Source organism: Rattus norvegicus, chromosome 13, assembly GCF_036323735.1.
Source record: "Rattus norvegicus strain BN/NHsdMcwi chromosome 13, GRCr8, whole genome shotgun sequence".
NCBI lineage: Eukaryota > Metazoa > Chordata > Mammalia > Rodentia > Muridae > Rattus > Rattus norvegicus.
Genome location: NC_086031.1, coordinates 104,526,161 through 104,547,295, shown reverse-complemented (window position 1 = coordinate 104,547,295; position 21,135 = coordinate 104,526,161). Strand labels below are relative to the sequence as shown.

Sequence of the window (21,135 nt, the reverse complement as noted above, 5' to 3'; positions counted from 1 at the left end):
AAAGCCGCATTCGTTGTCACTCCTCCATGGCGTGAAGACACAGTGAGCGTCTGGAGAGCATTAGAGGAGCCAGGAGGAGCCTCTCAGGCTGAAGTCAGGGAAGAAATGAAGACCATGGGTGGAAATGAAAAGTATTCAAACCATAAATTAACATAAACCCTGGGGTCATCCGGCATACATCCCTGGCAATGAGGGAATTCACAATGCAGAGGGACACGTGTATCAGGCATTAAGCACCAGGCACAGCTGGGAGATTACAGGACAAAGTATGGAGAGCGTAAAAGAGATAAGGGAGGCGAAGTTGGGAAAATAAAGAGGAGTCTGGAGCCGAGGTTCAGATAACTTCAGGGAATTCTCAAGTGTGCAGGTACCATGGGTCACTGAAGGAGACGCTCGGATGACTAAGACGAGAGAAAGGTAATTTGTTGAAAAATGAGGTGGAGGTGGTGAAAAAAAATGTACAATTTGTATGTGTGCTGGAACTGTCAGGAAGATAGCAAGGTAGGCAATGACAAATGTCAGAAACGGACTTACTTTTCCTAGGGGAAGCCAAGGAAATGCGGAAGGTCAAGGAGGCCAACAGGATAGCGCCATCCCGAGAGACTCGGGGATGAAAATATCAGAGAACAAAATATCAGAGAACTTGGTTCAAAGGTACAACATTGCAAACAACACCTGGATTGCTGCAAATTTAGGGCAGGAGAATGTGAACAGAGAAGGTCTGGTTGGGGTGGGTGGGGATGGATGCCAGGACGGCCGTCACCGCTGTCTCCAGGGGTTGCGGCTTCCTTCTCGGCTGTTCTCTTCTTCCTACCTATTTCCTTTGCCCACTTTATCTATCAGAAGGCTGCCGATGTGCAGGCGCTCTGCGGCTTTGGGAGGCCTACAGAGGACTGGGAACTCAAATTTACTCGAAGTCATCCTGAAAATGCAACAATCAAGCCCCCACCTTTGGGAAGGAAGCGACGGTAGTGCTTACGGGAGTGGTCGACGTTTTGTCTTTAGAAGGCTGCATAGGAGCCAGCCTCTTAAACCAGTGGCCCAGCTTGGTTAGGAAGTGGTTCTGGGGGTCCCTTCTATCGCATGAGGTGAGGCTGGGGATGACCAGGTTGCTGATTCTGAAGGTGTGCTCTATGGGGCTCCTTGGAGTCAGGGGCCAGCTCTTTCCCACAGATTGAGAGATGCCACATGTGTGGGCACTGAAGGCAGCTGAGGTGGCAGAGGAAGGGCAAGGTGGATGATGAGACACAGTGACAAATTAGCTAACGAGGCTGGGGACAAATTCTTCGTGGTCACAGGCTGCTGACTTGAGGAGGATGAATCCGGTACAGGGCAGATAAAGTTTCAGTGTCTTTCTCATCAGGTTATGGTGCAATAAAAGAGTCAAACATTATTCTGGATTGCACATTCAGGGGTGGAGGCATGACGTCAGGTGACTAGCTGAGATCTCTGACAGGGAACTGAGGGGCGTTGGCGAAGGCAACAGGGAAGCAGCCCTAGGATTTCCCTTCTTCTAATCTGCTGTCTCCCTCCTCACTCTTGCCACTGCCTTAAAGTCGACTCATGGTCCTGGCCACCCTATACATTAGAGAGCATATATCTATAGTCAAAGCTGGGGTGTGTGTGTGTGTGTGTGTGTGTGTGTGTGTGTGTGTGCTATATGTATGGTGAATATGAGGTATAGGGTATGTGTCATGTATGTGGTATATATGTATATATGTGTATATATATGTATATATATATGGTGTGCACGTTGTGTATTGTGTGTGTGGTATGTGTGATATGTGTGTAGTGTGTGTGGATGTGTATTGTGCATGGTGTGTGTGTATGGGTGTGTGATAACTGTGTGGTTTGATGTGTGTATATGGGATGGTGTGAGTATGTGTGATGTGTGTATGGTATGGTTTGGTATGTGTGTGGTATGCTGTGTTGTGATGTGCATGTGTGTATTTGTGTGGTGTGTATATGTGATATGTGTATGGTGTGGTATGGTGTGATGTGTGTACGTGGTATGGTGTGATGTGTGTTTGTGTGATGTGTGTACGTGGTATGGTGTGTATGTGTGTGTGAGAAAGAGAGAGATGCATGTGATGTGTGTGTTTGTATGTGCATATGTGTGTATGTGTGCATGTGTGTATGTGTGTGTGCGTGTGTATGCATATGTGCATATGTGCAGATGTGTGTATGCATATGTGTGTGTGCGCGTGTGTATGCATATGTGCATATGTGCGGATGTGTGTATGCATATGTGTGTGCGCGTGTGTATGCATATGTGCATATGTGCGGATGTGTGTATGCATATGTGTGTGCGCGTGTGTATGCATATGTGCATATGTGCGGATGTGTGTATGCCTATGTGTGTGTGCGTGTGTATGCATATGTGCATATGTGCGGATGTGTGTATGCCTATGTGTGTATGTGTGTGTATGGGTATGTGCATATGTGCGGGCGTGTGTATGCCTATGTGTGTATGTGTGTGTATGGGTATGTGCATATGTGCGGATGTGTGTATGCATATGTGTGTATGTGTGTGTATGGGTATGTGCATATGTGCGGATGTGTGTATGCATGTGTATGCATATGTGCATATGTGAGGATGTGTGTATGCATATGTGTGTATGGGTATGTGCATATGTGTGGATGTAGGTATGGTAGTCAGAGATTGATATCGGATATCTTCCTCTATTTCTCTCAGTCTTATTCTTTGGCAGGGCCTCTCACCGGACCACCAAACCCGGTGCTTGTTAATCCGGCAGGACGGGCTGGCCAGCAATGCTCAGGGATCTGCCTGTCTCTGCTTCCCCAGTGCGAGGGATACAGGTGCCTGCCACCACACTTGGCTTTTCTTAGGGATGCTGGGAATCCAAACCCACTCCTCATGCTTGTGCTACAAGCACGTCACTGACTGAGCCACCTTCCCAGCCCCTCGGCTGGCTTTTTATGGAGAGGAAGGCAGAGCTAGGGTGAACTTGGGGTAGCCGTTCATGTTCTTTGAAACTAAGCCCTGTGGTTTGGTAGGCTAAGTTAGGAACCAGACATCCCTTGCTGTCTGACAGTCCATCCTCCAGAAACCTTCCCAGTGAAGAAGGCAGAGATCCAAGCTATCCATCTCTTCTTGCCCTGTCTTCTGTAACTCTGGGTTCCAAGGCATATTCTCTTGGGAAGAGAAGCACAGCCACATGCTACGCTGCATCGTCACTGACCAAAAAGAAAGTTGCTGTGACCTTTGAACTCAAATACAAACAAATGACTTTGTCCTTTTCAGTATTTTTCTATTTAGAAGCTCTGAATTCATCTTTGACGTAAGTGTTCAAGTTCCAATTTGTAATAGTGCAGGTCATTTAACATTTATTCCACCAGTTATAAATAGAGATGCATGCCTATGCTCCTGTAAATGCAGATCGCTCCCAAAGTCAGCCAAAAAGGAACACCTTTGGATCCGTAAAGTATTAAAGACACATGATAGGAATGGGGAAGTAATTTATCCTCCTCAGACAAGCTATCTCCTTCACCCCAAGTTCCCACCTGATAACGCCTCCCCCGTCCAGCCTTTATCTCACTTCTTTAAGGTCAGGCTGCAGAGGAATCCAGACACCAGGAAAGTTTCTCATGGGAAATCTGCTGTCTGCCCTCCACAGGGGGTGAGTCTTGGCCTTCAGAACAAGCTATCACAGTTGCAGCGATCTTTGGTGTTCTCTGAGCTATCTGAGGTCACAGGTTCAATGTTACCTTTGGGCTCCTACATGTAGGTGGCTACAGCGAGCCTCTGGAGCCGTCTTCTCTTCAGGAAGTGAGTTCATTTTGAAATGGATACCCATGTGCAGGGTGGGGGCTCAGGCAGTTAACTCATTTGTAGTGATAGGGAAGAGGGATGAGAGGTTCTGAATTAACTGCAATTATCCTTAGAGAATGTAAACAATGTGAGCTTCCATGTGCAGAAGTGGGAGGGAGCGTCATGAGTTCACGTGGTCCCTTCCCCAAGGTCTGCACAGGGCAGTGCAATATGGTTCCAGCTCCAAAATTTCCATTTAGAGGAACAAGGTCATTTAGAAGGAACAGTGGCATTGGGCTGGAGAGAGGACTCACTGTTTAGGGTCACTGGTTGCTTGTGCAGAAGACCAGCGCTTGGTTCCCAGCACCCACATGGCAGCTTGCCTCGTCTCTAATTCCAGTTCCAAAAGATCCAATACCACACACGGTATTGGGCATGCATATGGTACACATGCTCACATAAGGCACTCAGACGTACAATAAAATAAATCAATCTAAAACAAAACAAAACACAACAACAACAACAACAACAACAAAATCAAGGCAAAAAGGGAAAGAAAGTAAAGAGAAAGTATTAATGTGCTGGGCGCTCGCTGTGCAGAATCAGCAGGTGCTCACCCACTGTGTGCAGTGTCAGGGGGCTGAACAGTGTTAGACCCTGGGGATCCAGCTGTCCCTGCGTCCCCAGTGCTGGGGTTACAGGTGCATGCCATTTTGCTTGTCTTCATGCTTGTTGGAAAGCACTTTAACAACCAAATCATCTCCTTGGCCCCTGACCTCTGGCTCCTGACCCCTGGCCCCTGACCCTGGATCCGTAGAAAAAGAGTCATGGCTGAAAATATGAGGCTCCCAAACGGCAAACTGCAGAGCGGCAACTTCCTTTTCCCGGTGCGCACAGTAGGGTGGGGGGATTGGTGCTGCTGCACCAATAGTTGAGGATTGGTGAAACCTGCTTCTGTTACAACCTTGGGTCATAGTTGCTGTTCATAGATCCACCCAGCCTCTGAGTCCTGCAGCTAGACTGCAGAGCCATCTTTCTGTCAGAGACTACCCAAAAGCCGTGGGGCTCCTTCCACATTCCAACCCTGAAAGCAGAGGTCTCGCCTCCCCGACTGTGTATTTAAGTTTGAAACTGCATCTGTCTGGAAGGAAATGTTCGTGTGGATGAGGCTGAAGTCTCTGACTGTTGGCCAACTTTATTCTTGCTTTCAGGTCCCTGGCCTCAGCTGCATTTCCCCACACCCCTCTTCTTTCGGACATGTTGTTGAACTTTCAAATAAGTCGATTACCACACCTCCCCGGAAACCTTGGTTTTGCCACTTCTAAAGCTTGCCCCAAGAAAGGGAGACTAGCAAACGTCATTCCTTTGCTCATGTCATGGTTGAACAATAAATATAGGGGCAAGCCCTGGAAACTCTGGAGAAAGAAATCACTCAGCTGTCCCTCGTGGGTCTCACCTGATCACAGCATCAGATGCAGAGCATCACAGATGCAGAGAGAGGGACCTTCTCTCTAGGGACCCACTCCCGTGCCTCTCTCCACAGCACAGGGAAGCTTTGCTTCTGAGGGTGGCCAGGTGAGTGGCTGCTGTTCCGCACCTTTATGAAGACACAGTGGCTGTAACTCTGACTGCAGGAGCTTACTGAGACGATAAGCATCTCGCTGCTGCAGGAGCCGGCTGCTTGCTAGTTTCCCTCACTTCGTGTCCCCCTCGACTTACTCCTCCTGCTTTTGTGTGCTTGGTGATCGTGGAAGTTGGCGCTCGTTTACAGAAACGCCCCTTGGGGACTTCAGATGCCGCAACGGCATAAAACATATATTGGCTACAGAACGGAGAGGAGAGCCCTTCATTCAGTACACTTGGATGGGTAAACGCTAACATGTATCAGATGCCTTAAACCATGTTTGCACTCAGTCCCAGGGATGCAAAACGTTGTGTGTGCTGGGACGCTGTGCGAGGATGCGGCTTCAAGGATGCTATGCTCTGTAGCTATGCTGTCTGTGTGTTCAGCTGAGAAATTGTCTAGACGTTCAATAATGGATGGGTCGAATAAATGAAGGTGTATGTATATATATATATATATTATCTAATTCACACACACACTGCACACACACACTGCACACACACACACTGCACACACACACACACTGCACGCGCGCGCGCGCGCGCACACACACACACACACACACACACACAGTATTACAAATTATAAGTTCAACTTTTTTTTAAAACCCCTTGATTTCTATATGAAGTCTGGAGATTTATATACCAAAATGAAGGACTCAACTATAGGACCCCCCAAATAATCCAAAATGATTACACTAAGAAAAAAGTATCTTTTTTTCTTTAAATGATAGAATGTATCGAGGGACCCATCTCCTGCGGCTGCAATCAGTCCTTGGAGCACAAGCGCTGTGGCCTCTCACCAAGAAGCCACCAGGACTTCTGAGCTCAGCTTCAGTTTTCCTAGTCCCCCGTCTCTGACACCCCACTGCCCCATCAACAGTTTCTGCAAATCTGATGGGACTGGCTCACACACCCTCCACTGCAGCAGCACCTGTGTGATTACCATCTTCCGCTGTGGGCTGTGAGCCGCTTGGGCCTTCCCTAGACCGAAGATGAACAAACGATTTGCTGCAGAAGGGGGCATAAAGATGTTTATTACAAGCTTACTGGAAGAAGGAAGGTAATGTGCAAATTTACAGAACGGTTTGAAGACGACGAGATTACTCGTGAGAGCACTGAAGGACTCATACAGAAGGCATGGGGAAGAGCTGTCCTTTCCAAACAGTGACTACATGATCAGATATGCAACCAGGGACATGGCACTTTTGTGTTCCAACTGGCATCCTTCTGTCCTCTGAGACCTCTGCACTGTGGCTGGAATCGTGTCATCAAAAGCAGAAGGATGCAGGTTCAGGGAGCAGGTGATCTGATTCTGCCACAGCAGGCAGTCTATGGGGAGGGAAACCACACAGCCCTCCTTGGCAGGTGACACAAGGGTCCAGAGTGCCTCTGCTGCTCTGCTTGGTCTTGTAGAAGTTAGAAGACCAAGGGAATGCCCCACCAAAGGGCTCAGACATATGCATATTGCCCCTTCTCCCCTCTCCACTGTGTTTGTGTATGTCTGTCTGTCTGTCTCTGTGTGTGTCTGTCTGTCTGTGTGCGCACACATGCGGGCGCTGTGGGTCTATTATGAGTTACTTCCCATCTTATGTGAAATTCTCTGCCTCTGTCTTTCTCTCAGTGTGTAAATCTGTTTATGCATATTTGTGTATACAGAAACATCTTGTGTGAGTCTCTTTGGCTGTCTCTCTTATGTGAACCTCTATGTCTCTTTGTTATATGGGACTGTGCATGTATATGTGTGTGTGAGCCTCCCTCTTACATTGTATAAGTATCCATCTACCTGCCCATCCATCCATCCATCCATCCACCCACCCACTCACCCGCCCAACCACCCAACCACCCATCCATCCATCCATCCATCCATCCATCTACCTATTTATCTATCTCTAATCTCAGGCATTGGAATTCTTGACTCCCGGTTGTTTGGCGATGTTTGGAGAGGCTTAGGAGAGATGGCTTCATTAGAGGAATTGGGAGCCAGCTATGAGAGATAAAAGACCTGAGTGGTTCCTAGTTCACCTCCTCTGCTTCATGCTTGAGTTCAAGATGTGAGGCCTCCACTTTTGCTTCAGCTGTTTTCCTATCGTTTGTCTGTCTAGTGCTTTTGCTCCACCCTCATGGACTCTAACTCTAGAACTATAAACCCAAATAAACACGTTCTTCTGTAGGTTGCCTTGGTCCTGGTATTTTATCACAGCAATAGAAAAGTAAATTGGCGTGTCACATGTGTGAATTTGTGTATCTCTCTGTGTGTACACATGTTCAACACATGTTCATCTCTTTCCATCTTTCGTGGGTCTTTCCTTTTCCATCTCGTGTGAACCTGTCTTTCTCTGTTTGTGAATCCGTGAACAGATCATGTACATGTACGTACATGTCTTTCTCTTCATCGGGTGTGTGTCAACCCCCATCCCACCTTTCCTCCAAAGGCATGTTGTTAACACATCTAGTCCTTGCCTTTACCAGGCAATGATCTAAGCTGGCCCATCTTCTCTTCCTGGAGAGAGGTTGTTTTTCTGCTGTGGTACTAGGCTCTGCTGAACCTCCACATTCACACCCAGCTCCTCTGTGAGCAGCCACACACATGAGAGATGCCCGGCTGAGATTCAAGGCACGGTGGGCAGCATCTGAGGGGCAGAGCAGAGGTGGGGGATCCTAGGGAGTGAGAGCTGTGGGCTCTGGCCTCATTAGCAACTGTGCTTCTGGGCAGGGACCCCCAAGCCACACAAGGAACATCTGAGGAGAAGGTCGGAGTGCTACATTCAGCAAAGGGGCCTTTTACAGAAGGCCATTGCCGTCGCATTCTGGCCTCTCTGCCTGCGCTCTATAAGAGCTGACAAAGAGGGCCGCACTGCTGAGTCTCGGACTGAATGTTTAATGTAATTAATGCATATTTCATAGAGCAGTAACTGCCAGTGCTTTGCTCTGCAGGCCTCCCTGGCTGAGTTATTTACACAGCCATTTTGAGCTCAGTCCCAGAATGAGCAAGCAACCACGTATCCATGGCGTCTGGTCTTTCCCCCACGCAGGTCAGGGCCCTGCAACTTCACAACGTCCCAGCGCAGCATATCACACCAGAGCTACTTGGTTGGATGTATCTTCCCTGGGAACCAACGGGAAAAGCCCCTCACTTTTGTCCCTCCCCCTCCCTGTTCGCCAGCTTCAAGAAAGTATTAAAAAGGTGCTTTTATGCTAACGTCGTCGCGCCCTGAAATGGAGTTTAGTGATATTTCATTTCGAGAATCCCTAAAAGTGAAACGAGGAACCGCGCCCCTACTTAGCAACTCCCTTTATCCATTGATCAGTCTGACAAGGCAGCTTTGCTCACAGGATGGCTGACATAAATCAGGGTCTCCCAGGCTCGGAATCAGGGGCCCCTCCGCTCACCTGCTCGGCATGGTGATGGCTTTGGCAGGTTTTCAGGTTTTTGTGAAACAGATCTCTGTACTGGGACAGCCAGGGTGCAACTGGGAGGGCAGGGTTCAGCACAGGGGATGGCAGCTTCTCATCTCCTTTGGCTTCTCCTGCGACAGGCACGGGTCCAGCCCTTTGAGGCTCAGTTGTAACCTCTCATCCACCACTAGGGAGTTTCAACTCTTTGTGTGAAAGCTGGGTTCCCCAAAAGGATTGTAGATCCGGAGATTCCGTTGGGTAAACAGGACCCTGTGTTTTCTGGACTTGGTCTAGGTGGAGATACTCGCGCTGGCTCTGTCTTTAACAGAGCCTTTCTCCAGTCCCGCTCTTCTTACCTCGGTCCCCCGTTCCAGCCACTTAATGAAAGAAAAATAAACGGATTTAGGAGAAGCCTCTCAAAGAGTTACTAACTTCCTTTTCGGTGTGAACATATTTTTACCAGTTCCGCTCTCTGTCTGGATTCGTGTCCGCCATGACTCCCTCCGGGGAGACACATTGACTTAAGAAGCTAACGTTATTTATTTTGGCTTCATGTATTTATAGCGTTGGAGATCAAATCCAGGAGCCTGTGAGCACAAAGGAAGCACACTGCCGTTGACCCATGTGCCCAGTCCTAAAGACGAGCAGTCACGTTTAGCCTTTTGCTGTTGCCACATAATGTCACCCTCAAATATGCTGAGCCACAATCATCACCATCTGGGGTACACGCAGCCCGTGGGCCCCAGTTGGATACACCTGGACAAAAGCGTTATTTTATCTGCCCATGTTACTTGATAGTGAGCGTGTAGCACTGATCGGATAAAATGTGATCTGATGAGAAGTGACTTCTTAGTGGCAGAGACTGAGCTCATCTCTGTCAGTGACTGGATTTTAAGTCCCATTTTGAGGAAAGGCAGAAGACTCAGGTCTCAGCTCCAAAATGTGGGTCCGGGTCAGATACTTGAGCTTGGGAGAAAATATCTAGTCCTCCTGGCCAGTGGGAAGTGTGCACCATCCAACTAACTCCATTTGTGGGTTTCCAGTCACTCACCTTCCGTAAGTCTTTCTGCCCTAACTGTGAACTCCCCCACAGTGCCTTTGTTAAGAATCATGTAAGGAAGGCCCCTGGCTTCTCACAGAGGCTGAGTGTGCCCAGGACCAGCTTAAGCAAGGCGGGGCTGAGGGCCGTTTGCTCATATTCATCCTGGACTCTCAGTGAGGGTGAAAAGGCATAAGACAGGTACTTCTCAAACCAAGAGGATTGGGCCAGATCACACAATGAGCAAAGTAGGTGTAAGGGCCAGAGAGTCGCTAGAGGGGAAGTTCATAGTGGCTTTTTTAATCTTTGCCTTGCCCTTTGATCCTGGGAGACACATGACAAAGGGGGAAGTCCTCCTGTCAGTCTCTATAGCCAGTTACTCATCCCGAAGAGACCAGAATAGGGAAGAACAGGGTACAAACTCTGGATTCCACCAAGGCATACTGAAGCCCGTCCTCTAACTCCCAAAGCTTCCGACGATGGGGGTGGGGATGGGGCTCACTTTCTCCTGATGCGTGGGGAAGGGGTGTGCTTTCTGTGCCTGTTTATAGCCATCTCTCATGGTTTCTTTGGGTGAGAGAAAAGGCCAAGGGCTGTAGGGTGACTTGACAAAGGACAGCCAGTTGTCACATTGTGCAAATTACTTTACTTTGCTTCAAGCTCAGATTGAAGGCTTCCTCATGCAGAAAGGACAGACCTGAGCAGACACAGAAATGCCTGGGGCGCTTACAAAATGGTGCAGATCCCCAGGTGCCAGCCTGGAAGAGGGTGACTCAGAGGGTCTAAGCGATACAAGCTCTCGGGTGAGTCTTGTGATCTACCAGGTGTGGGCCTGCTTTAGGGCATTTGCCCAGCTGCCCTCTTAGAGATTGGTTTGCTCGTGGCTTCTTTGTCCTATTGTACCACGTCTACTTCTGGCTCTTTACTTACCTTCGGGTTCAGAGTTTCTGTGTCTGCCTCCAACAGGCCTAGAATAGCCGCAGTAAACCAAACACTATACAACACCCTGTGCTTGAGGGACATGTGACTCAGCCCCTCGCCCGGCTGAGTCTGACTTCCAGAGGGTGATGTTTCAGAAGTCTCAGAAGCAGGTGTCTTTGAAAAGCTCAGAAGGGATTTTACATGTGTTCTCCCAGAACAGAAGCCTGTGTATTCACGACTTCTGGTACAAATCCTGAGTCTCTAGTATCAAGTTCCCCAACCCAGCAACAATGACTGGCAGTGTGAGATTGAACACTGTGGACAAGGTCTTCTCAGGAATGAGGACTTCCTAGCTGGAGTCCTTTGGCTTGAGCAGTAGAACCTCTTCCTGAGTGCTTTTCCATCTCTCACTCCCACCCCCGACCAGCGACTTCCAGTTGCTCTCCCCTCAGCCCTATGTATGCACACTGGTTCCTCAGGAGATAGAAGAGGAGCTGAGGGACATGGAGTATCTTTATGGACTCTGACCTTTGAGTCAGAATTTTGTCCCAGAGGAAGTTCACAAAGCCAGTGATATCCAAAGCCCCAGACAGTCGGAACTCTAGGGTTTGGGACATTCAATAGGCAGTCTAGAGTTTTTCAAAGTCCCCAAGAGAAGAGTCGGGAAGATGGATCAGGGGTGTCATGCCTGGCATGCAAGCGTGAGGAGGACATGGGTTTGGGTTCCCCAGGATCCACATAAAAAGCTGAGTGTGTGTCTACAAATCACAGTGGAGACAGGTGGGTCCTGGTGGATAGCTAGTCTGGCGAAAAGGTCAGTCTCCAGGTTCAGTAAGAGACATTGTCTCAGAGAATAAGGTAGGAAGTGGTTTGGGGAAGCCATCCTGGCATAAACATCTGCGTGTGTGTTCTCTCTGTCTCTGTGTCTCTTTCTCTCTCTCTCACAGGCACACACACATGCATGTAAGCACATGTGCACACAAGCATATGCATACATGTGCATGCGTGCATACACATACAACACACACACACCTTGGAGGTGCGGGTGCACAGCACTGTTAGAGCAGAAGAGAACTGTGCTAGGAACCAGAAGGCCTCTCTACTCTCTCTGGTTGTCTGTTTGCCAATGGTTCTACCTTCTTAACTGGACTTTCTCCCACTCTTACAGAATGAAGGCATTCGACTAGGCTTCCCAGAGGCCTGATTTCTCTCTTCATCTGTCATATTCTAAATTTTAATGGTCTGAGGCCATCTGAGAGTTGTGTAGGGATTATCAGCAGATACCTTGTGCCTTTAAAAGGGCCAGATGCACACAGGGAGGCAGACGGCAAGAGGGAGCGAGCAGGAACAAGACGCTAATTGGAAAGGGTGAGGGGCTCGTCGAGTTCGTCAGCTTCACTCGCCAGGCCCTGGTCTGTAAGTGCTGGTGCAGTGTGGGGTGGATTACAGGAAGATCTTGGGCATGCCAGCTTTTGTCCTGTCTATCTGTCTATCTGTGGGCACACTGCTTTTCGGCAGAAAGGCCTCTGTTTGTTTTCTTAAGACGATTAAGTCTTTCTAAGTCTCCCTCAGCACAGCCTGTGATTGGAAGTGACAATCGGAGGCCACCCTATTTAAAAGCTGCCACTTTGTATTAGCAGAAGGATCAGCTCAGATCGGAGGACGTTTCACTGATGCATGTTAAACCCTGATCACAGGGCAGGACCTGGTGCAGGGGAGGTGAGTGGGGTGTACAGCAAGGAGATCCAGCTGGAGACCTGACCGGCTTCACTTTTCCTTTCACTTTTAGGGATTGTGAGACACACATCAGACACACCATGCTCATCTCAAAGGAAGAAGAAAACTGGGCAATGGGCTGACCCAAGGGCAGGCACCTATGGGTGGAAGGAGTGGGGGGATACGTGGCCTTGTATCATTAAATTAAATCTCCACTTTTGGCTCAAGTGTGAACAATCTCTATGTCCGTCTTCCTCTCCTCCCACATAAGGCCAATTCCTTTCTTTTCTGATCGTTGGGCAAACGTTGCCATGGGAGATTTATCATCTCCAGTCGGAGATATCCTTCTCGACACACCCAAGGGCTGCAGGGGCCACATTAGCTAGGAGACAGACTGGTAACCAGCAATTTAAATAGCATGTAACAGGTGCTGAGGTGAGGGATCCGGTGTGTTGGTGACACAGAGTGCTAACACTCCAGGAGAATGAAGGATGCCAAGGCTGGCATTTGGTCGAAGCAAGAAGCAGGGTGCTCTAGAGAGAGAATAATGTAGTCCAGGGTCACTGAGGTCCAAGCTTACATATAGCAGTCAGGGAGTTGGATGAGTTTCAGCACAGTTGGAGCACGTGCCTACGAGGAAGAGAAGTGGTCTCAAACCAGGGAGGAAGATGGGAACACAAGTTGAGTTAGAATCTTGCCAGGAAGCTAAAGGGATTCACTGAAAGGTCTTGGAGGAGAACAAAGTATTAGACACACAGCTTGCATGATCTCTCTCGGCGTCACAAGCAGGGTACAATCACAATAGTACATCAGGAATTGCACTGAGCTGCTAACCTAGGATTAGCACTTGCTTGAAAATCCACTTGCTATACATTTTGTCCCAAACTGCCATCACATGGAATCCTCAGCCTTCATTGCTTCAAGTGAGTAGAAAACTCCAGCAGCCTTGAAGGATCTCCATGTCCAACCCCACATCTCTGCGCTGAATTCCCCCACCATTGTGCAGTTTCTGCAGAGGTCATTGCCTCTGTGTTTGTATCTTCAGCTATGACGGATTTCTCTGGTGGGAGAAAGTAGCATGAGTTTTCCATGGCCCACCTGACCATTGGCCACAGAATGAGGCAGTTTCTGACGTCAGCTAGGGAAGTGAGAAAGAGGTTAACTGCTCTGAGAATACTTAGTGCTAACGATCCTCTTTCAGTGTGAGATGACTTACTGAGAAATTGAACTTCTAAGTGATGAAATTTTTAATAGACTTGCGGTATTCCTAAATTTGGACGTTTGGAATTGTGAGATTCATGTCAGGTCTTAGGGGGCAAACAAGAAAGGGAGGGTTATAGTTTAACATTGATGTGTTTGTGTGTCAAGCCAACAAGGGGTAGACTTGTGATGACATCTAACCTTGGTTGTCAACTTGACATACCTGAGAGACGGGAACCACAAAAGAGGAATTTTTTTCTTGATTAGAGATTGATGTGGGAAAGCCCAGACCACTGTGGGTAGAACAATCCTTGGACACATGGGCCTGGCCTATGTAGGAAAGGGAACTGAATATAAGCTTAGAAACAAGCCCTTGAGCAGTGTTCTTACGTGATGTTGGTTTCAAGCTTCCGTCTACAGCTTTTGCCCTGGCTTCCATCAGTGATAGACTATAAGGTGAGGTAAACACCTTATAGAATAAATCTGGTGCACACGCAGATGGTTGTTGTTAAGATATCAGTCTTGGAGGTTTGTAGGAACCTGTCTGACTGAGGACAGGGAGTCCTAAGTAGGGATGTCTGATTGACATTGAGTGAAGTTTCTTGATGGCCCTTTAAAGATGATCTTGAGAAGGACAAGATTGAAGGCAGATCAATCAAGCGGGGAATTGGCACCATTTTTATGGGAAAGGGGACATAGAACTACACCAGAGCTGGGGTGAGAAGATGGAGAGAGAGTGCCACAGGCTTGAGGAAAAGAGATGTTGGTGGCAGGGCTTGGTGTAATTTTGGGGGAGGGAGATGAAGCCTTGGGCTTCTGGTCTGGGGACAGCTTGGGTGGAAGAGTAATCACTGTGATGGAAATGGTGTGATAATCACCTTCTGGGAGGTGGTGACAGTAGATACATGCTGAGAGGTCCCTCTTCATTGATTATCCAGCCACTCTTGGTCATGGAAGTATGACGTTCAGAAGTCTGGAGACAAAAGTATTTGAAACTTTTAGACTGTATGTGAAACACAGAATAAACTATTCTCTTTATATAAAAATATTTAGAAAACTCTAGGCTGTTTGTATTTTATGGGTGTGGAGTTACAGGACTGTCGCAAATGAGATGAAGGGGTAATCAATCAGAGAAAACCCAAACCTGAGGACTGGGACATCGAACACGATAATTTAACCTAAAATTGTAAGTAGAGTAGCATTTAGGTCTGTGTGACAGAGATTTGAACCTGGCAGTGAAAGCTGCCGGTGGCTTTGTCAAAGCAGGTTTAGTAGAAAAGTAGAGACAGAAGGAAGTTGGTTTGAGACTGAGGGGGGCCGCAGACCCACAGCCCAGAGTGTAGCTAAGTCTTCAAGAAGTAGATTGGGGGGGGATGAGGTTAGAGTACAGGGGGACACAACGAAGACAGAACCTCTTTCTCTGTTTTACAGAAGGGGTCTGCTCATGGCTGGGGCACAGTGGGGAGCACTGTTTACTGGGAGAGCAAGGTAAATACAAGAGAGGCCAGGGCCTAGGAGGTGTCAGGGAATGAGTAATCAAGGACATCCTGGCCACCTCAAGGATGGTGCAAGGACTAAGGATAGGTATGTCTGAGGTCACCTGCACAGGGACAGTTTGTGTGCTTCAGTTCCTTCCTAACTTCCACATTCCCTCCCACTGATCTTCTCTTTCTCTCCCCCTCCCCCCTCTCTCTCCCTGTCGCTCTCCCTCTCCCTCTCTTTCCCTTTCCCTTTCTCTCCCTCTCTTTCTCTCTTTCCCTCTCGTCTTCCTCTCTCTCTCTCTTCCCTCCCCTACTCTCTTCCTCTCTCTTTCCCTCCCTCTCTCTTTCCTCTCTCTTTCTCTCTCCCTTTCCCCTGCCCCATGCTGGGGAAGGAACCAGGGCTTTTGGCTCTGTACCACTGAGGTAAGCCATAGCCATCAATTTTCTTGATGAATCAAAAATAAAAACAAAACACCCAACAAACAAAACAACAAAAACAAAAAACCTAGTTGGAACTGAGGAAAATTCAGGTTTTTCTTTCTCCTCCTCTGTTTTCCAGTCAAAGCCACATGAATGACTCATTCTTGAATGTAGAGTAAGTCCCACCCATTGTCCCAACTGAATCCACGGCTCCCCAAGAGTCAATAAGGCAGACGAACTGAATCTACAAGGCTGAGCAAACCTCGCCAAACTAGGGACAGTCCAAGGTCACAGAGGGAATAACTAGATGCGCTGGAACTGGAAACCGCCCTCCCCACTACACCCTTCAGCCAACCAGAAGTGGGAGGGAGGGAAGAGGGCGCTGTAAGAAGCCATGGAGCCATCCCCACCCAGTGAATGATGGGAAATCAAAAGAGCAGGTGCACTCCGCCGCTTCCAGGTCAGTCCTGCCTGGCAGGTGCATCCCAGGTGCAGATGTTTGCAGACTTGGCCAGGCCTCCTCTAGTTTGGGGGAGGGGCCGCCACCCTCCATTGTTCTGCTTGGCTCTTCTTGCAGGGGAGGGGGATCTTTGCTGTCTGCTCTTGAGAGCAAGGAGCCTTTGATTCTGGAGGAGCATGCATTTTCTGACTTTGATCTCCCCGGAATCGGGCCTTTTCGAACTCTCTAGAGAGCACTTTACATTTAAAAGCCTCTGAGCCGGCTGTCTCTCTTTGCTCACCTGTGGTGAAGCTCCTTTCCCTGTAGCTCATCCTTCCAGCAAAATGGCCTCTGGGCAAACCAAGTCACAGCACAAAAGAGTTCCACCATCACCTGCAGCCCAGGTCCAGCCAGACATAGTCACCTCTCTCTGTCTTAGGGCTGAAGGGAGCTTGCTGTTAATAGCTGAGGAGGGAGAAGAATGAGGAGGCTTTGCTCAACTCCTGGAATAGCACAGGAGCCTCTTTAGAGAATGTCCTCAAGGCCGATCTGCAGGAGGTCCCCAGAGCTTTTAGGGGAGGCTGAAATACACACCTCCAGACCCCCACCCTGACCCCAGCTATCATGGCCCACTAGGGTTTCATCCTAGGCTGAGAGGAGGTGACTTCTCAAGGCTTTCAGTCTCCACAGTGACACAGCAGTGAGCCAGAGTTCAAAGAGGTCTTGGCTGTCCTGTGTCGTGGCAGTTGGGATTGTGAGCAAATGGCATGGACTGCTATGATCAACCCTGTCTGCCCTTACCGTGGGAGAATTCACAGACAGGAGGCGACGTGAGAGTCTTCTGTAAACTGGTGGGTACGCTAAGCAAGTCAGTGCTTATCTATGGACAGACACCACTCTTACTTCCATTCCCAATCCCACACAGCAAGACTCGGGCTGTGGGGACTCCCTAGTCTTCCTAGGAAAGGGCGAGGCTTGTCTTCCTGGGGGTGCAGTATTCTTAGTTCTTACTCCTGTCCCTTGCGATGGTAGAGAGGTAGACAGACATACCGACTCACAACAACAGCAACAACAACAACAACAGCAGCACCCATTTAGAGAGACCTGTCTCTGAAAGTTCCCAGGCCTGTCACAAAACATCCAGTCCAGACAATTCTTCCTCCCTACCTGCTCAGCATTCTCAGCCCTCCTGACAGGGCAAGGAAACCTAGAGTTTAGCTCTGGGAAGGACCCAACTCATGGGGCTGGTAAGTTCAAGTGATTTTCCTTAACCAGGGCTGATCACACAGAAGGACCACAACCATTGAGTCTCACCTGCTACCTTCTCCTCTCCTCCCCACTCCTCTTCCTCCTCTTCCCTCTCCTCCTCCTTCCCCTCCTCCTCCTTCCCCTACCACCTCCTCCTCCTCCTTCTCCTCCTCCTCCTTCCCCCTCCTCCTTCCCCCTCCTCCTTCCCCTACCACCTCCTTCCCCTACCACCTCCTTCCCCTACCACCTCCTCCTCCTTCTCCTCCTCCTTCTCCTCCTCGTCCTTCTCCTCCCCCCCTTCCCCTATCACCTCCTTCCCCTACCACCTCCTCCTCCTTCTCCTCCTCCTTCTCCTCCTCGTCCTTCTCCTCCCCCCCCCTTCTCCTACCACCTCCTCCTCCCCAACCTTCTTCCCATGCCCCACCCTCCAGGACCTTGACCTGCCTTCCTCTAGGGCTCCATTCTCCACCTGTTCCTGTGAGTCCTTGGTGAGAGACAGGGGCAAGGGCCTCCCAGAAACTGAATACTGGCCAGGGGCACAGCCAGCGTTGGTATCTCCCCACTGGGAAAGCTGGCTGTCCATGGGAAGGTCCTGTTAACTGGGAGGACTTGCTTTGCCTTTCTGGATGTCATCTTGCAGCAGACCAGAATTTCCTGGGGCTGGGGCTGGCCACCGTTCAGCCTTTGCTGTGTGGGGTCACTCCATGCTAGCTTTCCATCCCTAAGCCCAGTTTTTCACTCCAAGCCGAGCCTGCTTACTATTCCTCCTATACACGCTACTTGGTCCTGTTTCATGTCTCTGCCGATGCTACTCTCCTGCCTCAAATACACTCTGATATTTATAAATCTTTTGCACTTAGCATTTCAAAAGGCTTTTCTGCCTATGATCTCATCCAATTGGATCACATCAGGATCCTCACAGCAACCCGGGGAGCTTTTGCCATTACTTTTATTTAAATTACTGCTCTCTGTTACATCGGGAGGCACTGAAGCCCAGAGACCCTCAATGACTTGTTCAAAGTCACATCGGTAGTTACAGAGAGAGCTGGAATTACAGCCAAGGACTTTGCGACTCCCTGCCTAGTGCTACCTTGCAACCCTGTATCAAGTCCTTTCATCACCACTGCCCCCATCCATGGAAGCTTCTGGGAAGCCACAACCAACACAGTCCCGGCGACCGGGTTTTCTCTGCCCACCCCTTCCATCGTATCGGTTTATAGCGCCCCAAACTTTCTGTTGAAAACACCCCCCACACCCTCACTGTCAGCTCATTTGATTGGGACAGCATTGACCTCATCCCTTGGCCCGTGGGTAAACACGTGATCGGAGTTAGTCAATCGGAGCAGTCGGAGTGATTGGTATCACCACCGTGGTTGCTTTCTGTGCTGAGCGGAGCAAACTGTAGAGTGTAAACCTGGTCTGTATGACATTAAAACTGACAATGAGTTCTGTGGACAGGGCTCCACATCACATCCTACTGTCTGTTCCCAACCCTTGTCTCTTGGCCCTTACAGTTGGGATTTTGTCTCCTGTATTAAAAACAGAACTGCAACTAACTTAACCCCATGGACCTCAGAAAACTCTGTCATTTGCTTCTGTGTCCACATCTCTGGACTGCTCCTGGGGTGCCCTGAACTTTTGGATGGCAGTGTCACTTTCTCTGGTCTCTCCCTAGTTTGTTATTAGCAGTCTGGTTACAGGGCTGTGCTGGTCCCCTCCTCTTTCCTCACAGTGGAAAAAGCACATTTGTATGAATTAGGATATCTGGTCTGCCTTGTGCCACAGAAGAAATACCTTAACCTTTTGTTTCTTTTTTCATTGTTTTGTACAAGTGCACATGCACGTATGTGTGGGAAAACTTCTAAGTGTGGGTATTCTTGTATGGGAGCGTGCACATGTGTGTGGATGAGAGAGGCCAACCTCATGTGTCATTCTTCAGGGGTCGTCTGCCTTGTTTTTTGAGGTAAGGTCTTTTACTGTCCTGGGATTTGCCAAGTAGACCAGGCTGGCTGGCCATTGAGTCCAGGGACCAGCCTGTCTTCACCTCAGCTCTGCGATGACAGGCACACACCACCACGCCTGTTCTTTGTTTGTTTTTGTTTTTGCTCTTGTTTTTAGACTTAGGTCCTCACGCTTGCATAGGAAGCTCTTTATGGACCAAACCATCTCCCAAGCCCTGCAGTTGATCGTGAAAACCAAGTAGAGACTTACATGCAAATGTCCTTCGAAGACTGCAAGATACCACGCTACTGTGCGCGAGGTCACTTGGATCAGTGCACGGAAGGTGAGGAGTATGCTCTGGGTCGCCTAGACTGAAAAGCTGATGAAAATGATAGTTGGATTAACCCCATGCACTGCTCACCTGGCTGAATTCTTTGCCATCGAGCCGGTTGGTGACTGGTTGGACAGTCACTTAGGCTTTGCGGTGGTCTCCTCTCTTATAAGTTGTCACTAGACTTCGTTGGCTCATTCTCTACCGAGTGGGGGAGAGGGAAAGGTAAGAATGCCTTCTCTTTCCAGTGAGATCCAATGTGAGGCCAGATCAAGCACCATCTCAGGTCAAAAGCTGGTCTTGGGGGGAGTGTCTACCACTAGGCTCAGGAAGACAGGCACGTGTCCCTCTGGCAGCTAAAGCAGCTTTCACACTCACATCTCAGGCGTGAGTGAGTGAGTGGCTTTAGCTCCTTGTTGGTTCCGGATGAGAAAGAACTCCCAAGTTGGAAACTAAGGTCAGTGTTGTTCACAGGTTCCTGGGCATCTTGCCCTCCTCAGATTCCTGGTCGCTCACCCATCCATCCAGGTGAGCGGCACTCAGAGAGTTTGAAAATGCCTCAAGGAAAAGTTGTTTGTTAAGTCCCTTCATGCGAATGATTGGGGAAGGGAGGGTAGATACTAAACATTGTGATGCTGGATCTCACTACCTCCTCTTCCCCTTCCCCCTCCCCTCCCTCTTTTCCACCTATTGTTTCTTGAACACTTTCTGTGTTCAAGGTGAGCATTTAAGTGTGCTATAACATTTACTAGTCTGCATAGCCATTTGAAAGAGGTCTTATTTATTTCCTATTCAAGAAGTTTAACTCACAGAGGTCACATTGCTAACTTAACAGAAAAAGTGGGTCCTAAATGTCATTTGTCTTCTCTGCAGGGTCTAAGCTCTTCTAAGTTACCGTCTTTGCCTATTCTGAGACTCCAGGATAATCACACCCACCTTCAAATGACAGGCATTAGGTTGCACTCCGTCTAATAGCATGTAGATTTGTATCACATAAGACCATAAATTCACAAGCACCAGGTGTCGGATGCTGCTCTTTTCTGCATTTCTGTAGAGAAAAGGAAAAAGGGGAAATGTCATGTAGATGGATGGATGGATGGATGGATGGATGGATGGATGGATGGATGGATGGATAGGTAGGAAGGTGGGGGACATGTACTATATTGTCTCAAGAGGGTTCTAGTCTAAATGGAGCAATGAAACACAGGTCTATGAAGACCTTTTTCAAAAGCTGTAACAGTAAAGCCCTTGCTGAAGAAGAAGAAGGAGAAGAAGAAGGAGAAGAAGAAGGAGGAGGAGGAGGAGGAGGAGGAGAAGGAGGAGGAGGAGGAGGAGGAGGAGGAGGAGGAAGAGGAAAAGGGGACCTTTGGCTTCACAGCACATCTGTCTTTTGTTCTCCCGTGTTCTCCCTTGTGACTTGCTATCTCCCTCCATTCTCTGTGAGAAGGAACACAGGGGCCTTGGTCTCGCCCAGAGTCCATCTTACGAGCCCTTGGAGCAGAGGGTGGCATAGAAGATTCTGAGCAAGCAGTAGTTTATGATGATTGACGGTGGCGTCTAGAATATTCTCAGCAGGTTTGTGACTCGCAGCTTCCTCAATTTTTA

General features: G+C 48.8%; 1 long non-coding RNA gene across 1 annotated transcript in view; it reads left to right on the top strand.

Annotated features, from left to right (window-relative positions):
- LOC134481608 (uncharacterized) overlaps positions 1-12,687 on the top strand; it is a 28,875-nt gene extending 16,188 nt beyond the window's left edge. The window contains exons 2-3 of the long non-coding RNA XR_010057316.1: positions 10,494-10,636; positions 12,544-12,687. This is a non-coding gene — a long non-coding RNA (uncharacterized LOC134481608). The remainder of the gene's footprint in view (positions 1-10,493; positions 10,637-12,543) is intronic.
- Positions 12,688-21,135: the final 8,448 nt, after the last annotated feature.